Source organism: Arachis stenosperma, chromosome 9 (assembly GCF_014773155.1).
Source record: "Arachis stenosperma cultivar V10309 chromosome 9, arast.V10309.gnm1.PFL2, whole genome shotgun sequence".
NCBI classification, from domain to species: domain Eukaryota; kingdom Viridiplantae; phylum Streptophyta; class Magnoliopsida; order Fabales; family Fabaceae; genus Arachis; species Arachis stenosperma.
This window is the reverse complement of record NC_080385.1, coordinates 137409643-137416882: the sequence shown is the minus strand read 5'-3', so window position 1 is coordinate 137416882 and position 7240 is coordinate 137409643. Positions and strand designations below refer to the sequence as shown.

At 39.8% G+C, this 7240-nt stretch overlaps 1 non-coding gene across 1 annotated transcript; it reads right to left on the bottom strand.

The window, feature by feature from the left end:
* Nucleotides 1-4283: 4283 nt before the first annotated feature.
* Nucleotides 4284-4391, bottom strand: LOC130952326 (small nucleolar RNA R71). The gene has a single exon (XR_009074506.1). It is a non-coding gene; the product is annotated as a small nucleolar RNA R71 (small nucleolar RNA).
* Between the last annotated feature and the right edge of the window lie 2849 nt (nt 4392-7240).

Below are 7240 nucleotides of genomic sequence, written 5' to 3'. Positions count from 1 at the left end.
GATACACATTCTCATTGAAGCTCTCATTACCTACAACATAGTTTGTAACTACACTCATAGCCAAAGTGAGAATTCATAATGAAAAGAGAAAATAAAATTCAAAAGCTAATAGAAATCAAGAGAAACAAAATTCTACAACTAGCAAATAAAGCAAAAGGCAATATATTCACAATATTCACATATATACAATAACCAATAACACAACACCATTGCAACTCCCCGGCAACGGCGCCATTTTGGTGATTAGATTTTTGATGGTATAGAATTTCACAAATGAATTCTCGTTGCAAGTATAGTTTCTAAACCAATCAATAATCCTTTCATACAAAAAGTTGTTTGTCACAAGTAACAAACCCCTAAAATTAATAACCAAAGTATTGGAACCTCGGGTCGTTCTCTCTAGGAATTACAATAAAGTGTCTTGTTATTGGTTGTGAGTTGATGAGCGGATAATTTATACGCTTTTTGGCATTATTTTTAGTATATTTTTAGTATGTTTTAGTTGGTTTTTAGTATATTTTTGTTAGTTTTTAGTTAAAATTCACTTTTCTGGACTTTACTATGAGTTTGTGTGTTTTTCTGTGATTTCAGGTATTTTCTGGCTGAAATTGAGGGACCTGAGCAAAAATCTGATTCAGAGGCTGAAAAGGACTGCAGATGCTGTTGGATTCTGACCTCCCTGCACTCGAAGTGCATTTTCTGGAGCTACAGAAACCCAATTGGCACGCTTTCAACGGCGTTGAAAAGTAGACATCCTGGGCTTTCCAACAATGTATAATAGTCCATACTTTGCCCGCGATTTGATGGCCCAAACCGGCGTTCCAAATTAGCTCAAGAATGTCCGGCGTTAAACGCTGGAACTGGCACAAGAATGGGAGTTAAACGCCCAAACTGGCACAAAAGCTGGCGTTTAACTCCAAGAAAAGTCTCTACACATGAAAGCTTCAATGCTCAGCCCAAGCACACACCAAGTGGGCCCGGAAGTGGATTTTTATGTCATTTACTCATCTTTGTAAACCCTAGGCTACTAGTTCTCTACAAATAGGACATTTTGTTATTGTATTTTCATCTTTTGATCACTTTTAGATCTCTAGATCATCTTTGGACGTCTAGTTCTTAGATTATGGGAGGCTGGCCTCACGGCCATGCCTAGACCTTGTTCTTATGTATTTTCAACGGTGGAGTTTCTACACACCATAGATTAAGGCGTGGAGCTCTGCTGTACCTCGAGTATCAATGCAATTACTATTGTTCTTCTATTCAATTCGGCTTATTCTTGTTCTAAGATATCACTTGTTCCTCAACTTGATGAATGTGATGATCCGTGACACTCATCATCATTCTCACCTATGAACGTGTGCTTGACAGCCACCTCCGTTCTACCTTAGATTGAGTGGATATCTCTTGGATTCCTTAATCAGAATCTTCGTGGTATAAGCTAGAATTGATGGCGGCATTCAAGAGAATCCGGAAGGTCTAAACCTTGTCTGTGGTATTCTGAGTAGGATTCAATGATTGAATGACTGTGACGAGCTTCAAACTCCTGAAGGCTGGGCGTTAGTGACAGACGCAAAAGAATCAACGGATTCTATTCCAACCTGATTGAGAACCAACAGATGATTAGCCGTGCCGTGACAGGGTGCATTGAATATTTTCACTGAGAGGACGGGATGGTAGCCACTGACAACGGTGATGCCCAACATACAGCTTGCCATGGAAAGGAGTAAGAAGGATTAGATGAAGACAGTAGGAAAGCAGAGAGACGGAAGGGACAAAGCATCTCCATACGCTTATCTGAAATTCTCACCAATGAATTACATAAGTATCTCTATCCTTGTTTTATGTTTTATTCATAAATCATCCATAACCATTTGAATCTGCCTGACTGAGATTTACAAGGTGACCATAGCTTGCTTCATACCAACAATCTCCGTGGGATCGACCCTTACTCGCGTAAGGTTTATTACTTGGACGACCCAGTGCACTTGCTGGTTAGTTGTGTGAAGTTGTGATAAGGAGTTGAGATTGCAATTGAGCGTACCATGTTAATGGCGCCATTGATGATCACAATTTCGTGCACCAAGTTTTTGGCGCCGTTGCCGGGGAATTAAATGTCCTAACTATAGTTTCGCATTTGTTCCCTGCAATAACAGTGCCAAGTTTTGATCCGGCAACAACACCAAGTTTTTGGCGCCGTTGCCGGGGATTGTTGAGTTTGGAAAACTGACGGTTCATCTTGTTGCTTTGATTAGGCATTTATCTTCAGAGTTCTTAAGAATGAATTCTAGTGTTTTAAGGTGATGTTCTTATCATCACCAAAGCTGATTGATTCTCATCAATTTAGCTCTTGAATGTAATGTCCTGCTGAAGCTTGGCTAGCCATGTCTAATTTCTTTAGACTAAAGCTTTAGACTAACATTGCATGATTCCTAGAATTCTCATTAAGAATTTTGATACCTTTATTTCCTTTTCCACTTAATTTTCGAAAAAATCCAAAAAAATTACAAAATCATAAAAACCAAAAATATTTTATGTTTCTTGTTGAGTCTAGTGTCTCATGTTAAGTTTGGTGTCAATTGCATGTTTCTGTTCTTCTTGCATTCATTCATGTGTCTTAAGTGATCTTCAAGATATTCTTGATGATTTCCTTGCTCTAATCTTTGAATTCTCTTGACTTGAGTGTTTTGTTGTTTCTCATATGCATTCTCATTTTGTTAGTGTCAGTAGTATACAAACTGTTAAGTTTGGTGTCTTGCATGCATTGTTATTTGATTTTAGTTGCATTTTGATTATTCCTCATTATTAAAAATCCAAAAAATATTTTTAATTTGTGTCTTTTCAAGTCAATAATACAGGGAATTGAAGATTCAGAACATTCAGCAGAGGAATTACACAGAAAAAGCTGGGCGTTCAAAACGCCCAGTGAAGAAGGAAAACTGGCGTTTAAACGCCAGCCAGGGTACCTGGTTGGGCGTTTAACGCCCAAAAGGATAGTGTTTTGGGCGTTAAACGCCAGAATGGATACCATTCTGGGCGTTTAACGCCAGGATGACACAAGAGGGAAGATTTTGTTTTTAACTCAAATTTTTTTCAAGTTTTCAAAATCTTTTTAAAATCAAATCTTTTTCAAATCAAATCTTTTCAATCAAATCTTTTTCAAAATCAATTTCTTTCCATTTTCAAAGATACTTGCTAACAATTAATGATTTGATTCAACATTTCAAGTATGTTGCCTTTTCTGTTGAGAAAGGTTTAATGTTTGAATCATATCTTTCCTTATTAGCCAAGTCATTAATTTTCAAAATCAAATCTTTTTAAATTGTTTTTCAAATCATATATTCTCAATCACATCTTTTTAAAACCATAACTTTTCAATCATATCTTTTTAATCACATCTTTTTCAAAATAGTTTTCAATCATATCTTTTTGATTTCTAATTTCAAAATCTTTTTCAAAAATCATTTGATTTCTTTTCCACTCCTAGTTTTCGAAAATCAATTAGTATTTTTTAAAAATGTTTTTAAAATCTTTTTTATTTTTTTTCAAAAATTTCTTCCCCTCTTCTCACATCCTTCTATTTATGGACTAACACTCCTCCTCAATGCACAATTCGAACTCTATCTTACTTGATATGTTCGAATTTTCTACCTCTTCCTTCTATTTTTCTTTTCCTCTGACACCTCAAGGAATCTCTATACTGTGACATAGAGGATTCCATAATTTCTTGTTCTCTTCTCTTTCATATGAGCAGGAGCAAAGACAAAAGCATTCTTGTTGAGGCTGACCCTGAACCTGAAAGGACCTTGAAGCGAAAGCTAAGAGAAGCTAAGGCACAACTCTCTATAGAGGATCTAACAGAAATCTTCAAAGAAGAAGACATGGCAGCCGAAAACAACAACAATGCCAACAATGCAAGGAAGGTGCTGGGTGACTTCACTGCACCTACTCCCGACTTCTATGGGAGAAGCATCTCTATCCCTGCCATTGGAGCAAACAACTTTGAGCTTAAGCCTCAATTAGTTTCTCTAATGCAACAGAATTGCAAGTTCTATGGACTTCCATTGGAAGATCCTCATCAGTTTTTAGCTGAATTCTTGCAAATCTGTGACACTGTCAAGACTATTGGGGTTGACCCTGAGGTCTACAGACTTATGCTATTCCCTTTTGCTGTAAGAGACAGAGCTAGGATATGGTTGGACTCACAACCTAAAGAAAGCCTGAACTCTTGGGAAAAGCTAGTCAATGCCTTCTTGGCAAAGTTCTTTCCACCTCAAAAATTGAGTAAGCTTAGAGTAGAAGTCCAAACCTTCAGACAGAAGGAAGGAGAATCCCTCTATGAAGCTTGGGAAAGATACAAATAATTGATCAAAAAGTGTCCCTCTAACATGCTTTCTGAATGGAGCATCATAGGTATTTTCTATGATGGTCTGTCTGAACTGTCCAAGATGTCATTGGATAATTCTGCTGGAGGATCTCTTCATCTGAAGAAGACGCCTGCAGAAGCTCAAGAACTCATTGAAATGGTTGCAAATAACCAATTCATGTACACTTCTGAAAGGAATCCTGTGAGCAATGGGACGAACCAGAAGAAAGGAGTTCTTGAGATTGATACTCTGAATGCCATATTGGCTCAGAACAAAATATTGACTCAGAAAGTCAATATGATTTCTCAAAGTCTGTCTGGAATGCAAGCTGCACCAGGCAGTACTAAGGACGCTTCATCTGAAGAAGAAGCTTATGATCCTGAGAACCCTTCAATGGAAGAGGTGAATTACATGGGAGAACCCTATGGAAACACCTATAATTCTTCATGGAGAAATCATCCAAATCTCTCATGGAAGGATCAACAGAGACCTCAACAAGGTTTCAACAACAATGATGGTGGAAGAAATAGGTTTAGCAATGGCAAGCCTTTTCCATCATCTTCTCAGCAACAGACAGAGAATTCTAAGCAGAACCACTCTGACTTAGCAACCATGGTCTCTGATCTAATCAAAACTACTCAAAGTTTCATGACTGAAACAAGGTCCTCCATTAGGAATTTAGAGGCACAAGTGGGACAGCTGAGTAAGACAGTTACTGAACTTCCTCCTAGTACTCTTCCAAGCAATACAGAAGAGGATCCAAAAGGAGAATGCAAGGCCATTAACATAATCCACATGGCCGAACTAGAAGAGGAGGAAGAGGCAGTGAACGCCACTGAGGAAGACCTCAATGGACGTCCACTGGCCTCCAATGAGTTCCCTAATAAGGAACCATGGGAATCTGAGGCTCACACTGAGACCATAGAGATTCCATTGGATTTACTTCTGCCATTCATGAGCTCTGATGAGTATTCTTCCTCTGAAGAGGATGAGTATGTCACTGAAGAGAAAGTTGCTAAATACCTTGGAGCAATCATGAAGCTAAATGACAAGTTATTTGGTAATGAGACTTGGGAGAACGAACCTCCTTTGCTCACCAAAGAACTGGATGACTTGTCTAGGCAGAAATTACCTCAAAAGAGACAGGACCCTGGGAAGTTTTCAATACCTTGTGCCATAGGCACCATGACCTTTAAGAAGGCTCTGTGTGACCTAGGGTCAAGTATAAACCTCATGCCTCTCTCTGTAATGGAGAAGCTAGGGATCTTTGAGGTGCAAGCTGCAAGAATCTCACTAGAGATGGCAGACAATTCAAGAAAACAAGCTTATGGACTTGTAGAGGATGTTATGTTAAAGATTGAAGACCATTACATCCCTTCTGATTTCATAGTCCTAGAGACTGGGAAGTGCATGGATGAATCCATCATCCTTGGCAGACCCTTCCTAGCCACAGCAAAGGCTGTGATTGATGTGGACAGAGGAGAATTGATCATTCAAGTGAATAAAGAATCCTTTGTGTTTAAGGCTCAAGGATATCCCTCTGTCACCATGGAGAGGAAGCATGAAGAGCTTCTCTCAAAACAGAGTCAAACAGAGCCCCCACAGTCAAACTCTAAGTTTGGTGTTGGGAGGCCACAACCAAATTCTAAGTTTGGTGTTGAACCCTCACATTCAAACTCTAAGTTTGGTGTTGGGAGGTTCCAACATTGCTCTGAGTATCTGTGAGGCTCCATGAGAGCCCTCTGTCAAGCTACTGACATTAAAGAAGCGCTTGTTGGGAGGCAACCCAATGTTATATTTAATCTATTTCCCTTTGTTATTTTATGTTTTCTGTAGGTTGATGATCATGAGAAGTCACAAAATCAATTGAAAAAGCAAAAACAGAATGAAAAACAGAAAGAAAAATAGCACACCCTGGAGGAAGATCTTGCTGGCGTTTAAACGCCAGTAAGGACAGCAAATGGGCGTTTAACGCCCAATCTGGCACCATTCTGGGCGTTTAACGCTAGAAAGGGACACCAGACTGGCGTTAAACGCCAGGAAAGGGCAAGAAGTTGGCGTTAAGCTCCAGAAATGGGCACCAGCCCGACGTTTAACGCCAGAATTGGCATAAAGAGCATTTTTGCTCGCCACATGGTGCAGGGATGAATTTTCCTTGACACCTCAGGATCTGTGGACCCCACAGGATCCCCACCTACCCCACCACTCTCTCTCTTCTTCACCCATTCACCAATCACCTCAACACCTCTTCCCTCAAATTCCATCTTTCTCTTCACCACTCACATCCATCCTTCATAAAACCCCACCTACCTCACCATTCAAATTCAAACCACTTTCCCTCCCAAACCCACCCTCCCATAGCCGAAACCTACCCCTCTCTCAACCCCTATATAAACCCATCTTCACCCCTTCATTTTCACACAACCTAAACACTACTTCTCCCCCTTTGGCCGAACCACAAAGCCATCTCCATCTCCTCTATTTCTTCTTCTTCTACTCTCTTCTTTCTTCTTTTGCTCGAGGACGAGCAAACCTTCTAAGTTTGGTGTGGTAAAAGCATTGCTTTTTGTTTTTCCAAAACCATTGATGGCATCTAAGGCCGGAGAAACCTCTAGAAAGAGGAAAGGAAAGGCAAAAGCTTCCACCTCCGAGTCATGGGAGATGGAGAGATTCATCTCAAGGGTGCATCAAGACCACTTCTATGAAATTGTGGCCTTGAAGAAGGTGATCCCCGAGGTCCCTTTCAAACTCAAAAAGAGTGAATATCCGGAGATCCGACATGAGATCCGAAGAAGAGGTTGGGAAGTTCTTACCAACCCCATTCAACAAGTCGGAATCTTAATGGTTCAAGAGTTCTATGCCAATGCATGGATCCC